Here is a 2,542-nt window from a genome sequence, read left to right on the forward strand (position 1 = left end):
TGGGTCTACGGGTCATTTTCTTCAGTGAAGTCTAAACCCATCCTGCACACTCTGGGTCCAGCCTAAAGACTGGAAGTATGAACGCTTGAAGCTCGAGTGACGTCACCCGTGTGTCCCTGCAGGGGGCGCTGGAGTCCCCCGTGTGTCCCTGCAGGGGGCGCTGGAGTCCCGCGTGTGACCCTGCAAATCCATCCAGCTTAAACGTTTTTCGAGGTGCACTCGTTGAAAGCCTCAACACCTCGGCTGATAAAAGCAGGATTCATGTACTGAAGCTGGGATGCACTGTAAAAAACCTCAGAGGAAACGATCGCTGCTGAAGACGCGTTAAATCAGAAGGCGTATACGTGTCAAAGTTTACAAGCTGACCTAAAGCACTCTTCAGGAATATTTTCCAAGGAGAGACTTCCTTTGTTCCTGAAGGTGAAACTGTAAGAGGAGGGTTATGTAATTCAGCACCAGGAAAAAGTCAACTCCAAAGTCGGGGTAGAACGGAAACACTAACTAAAGCTAATCAGCATGTTTGGATGTCCTGTTATCTGTCTCCTGCTGGTTCACGGCTGTGTGGATCATTATAACAACAACAAATGGCAGCACATTGATTGTACTGGAGGAAGAGAGAGAGGAACGCTTGTAGCTTTTTATTGTTGGTAATCTTTAAAGGAAGACTCAGATCTAGTAGATGTCACCTTTGAGCACCGGCATGAAACCAAAGCAAACTGCTGTTTGGTCACGCCCCCTTCTGCTGTTCACAAAATAAAAAAAACAATTACAGGTAGCAGATAAAATTGTCCCTCGGCTGAGATTGCCTTTGTCCTGCATTGTTGTTGTAAGCGTGCTAATGTTAGCGCTCTTTAGTTAGCTTGTTAGCTTCATGTAAACCAACACAGAATGATGTAAAAACTCTTCATCCAAATAATCAGTGAGTATGTTCTTCTTCTTCTTGACTCAAACAGCTTTTATGCACAAGGGGAGGAGCCGGCCGTCCCGTCCATGTAAACACAGCTCTGACAACAACACAGCCAGCAGGACTCCAGCTTCTCCCTCACTGGTCGAGCCTAAACTCTCCCACATGGAGCCGTCCCCCGAGGATTGCATCAACACCCTCTTCTTCTTGTCTCCTCCTCCTCAGCAGAAGAGCTTTCTACCTATTAGTGGACAGATGCATTGTGCTGTAGCCGAAGCTACTTTCCCAACTATCATGTTGGTCACCTAGCAACTTGCGTCAATGATTTGCAGACGTGCGCGCCCTCCCTCCTGCTCTGCGCACTACTCCCACTTAAGCAAGCACACACTGCATCCTATCTGAAAGGCTCTCATCGTTGCATAATATATTACAAAGCCTTCGTGTAATAGTGAGTCATAAGACTGAACCCGTGGTTCACCGCCAGTTCAAACAGATATTTGTGTAATATGTGCACACTCTCATTAATTCTTCATTTAAATGGATTTTGTTTGCAGCTCTCTGAACAATATTTGTGGAAGGTCAACATGTAAAGATTGAATATCTGCTGTAATCTGTATGTTTGAGCAGATTATTAGACAGACGACAGAGAGAAGCCGTTTAACTGTGACAGTCGACAGTGCATGGTTTTTAATTTGACTGAAAATGCTGTAAAACACTGAGAGAGGAGAGGGGACGCTTTACTAAAAGTAGAAACAGCTCGCCGTTTATTCTAAATTTGAGAAACTGAAAAGGAGCCAAGTGTTTTCTGGAGGGATGAAATATCAGTTCTGGTCTTGGAAAGCTTGGTGGGGATCCACCAGTAGGAGGGGCTGGATAATGTTGCTGGGGGAGAGGGATGTCAGAAACCCGACCTCGAATAAGCAGAAAAAGATGTTTAACCTCTAAAACTTCCTCAAATCCTCAAAGAGGAAACGGTCAAGATGACGTTCAGCTCGTCAAGCTGAGATCTGTTAATGATGATCATAAGCACTTTCATAAAGTGATGGAGAAGGGGGTGTTTGCATTTGGATAAGTTGAAGAAAACAGAAAGGTGGATGGATGGATTATAGAATGGTTGGTTAGATGGTTGGATGTCTGGAAGGATTGATGGATGTTTGGATGGATGATGTTTGGATGACTGGTTGGATGACTGATTGGATGGATGGATTGATGGATGACTGGATGGATGGATGGATGGTTGGATGGATGGATGACTGGATGGATGGATTGATGGATGACTGGATGGTTGGATGACTGGATGGATGGTTGGATGGATGGATGCTTGGATGGATGGATTCTTGGATGGATGGATTGATGGATGTTTGGATGGTTGGATTGATGGATGATTGGATGGTTGGATGACTGGATGGTTGGATGGATGGATGGATGGATTGGATTGGATTGATGGATGGCTGGAAGTTCTTGTTTTTATAGCAAATTTTCCACTGTAGCTCCTGCAGATGTTATTTTGTTAGCTTAATGCTAACAGCTTGGGTAGACATCAAGTAATGAACTGATGTCTGTTGTGTCTTTAACATCAAAAGAAACAGAATCAATCAACGTCTCAGTCCTCAACAACTGAAGCTCTGAAAAGTCCAC

This window comes from Symphodus melops, assembly GCF_947650265.1.
Source record: "Symphodus melops genome assembly, chromosome: 9".
Classification (NCBI taxonomy): Eukaryota; Metazoa; Chordata; class Actinopteri; order Labriformes; family Labridae; genus Symphodus; species Symphodus melops.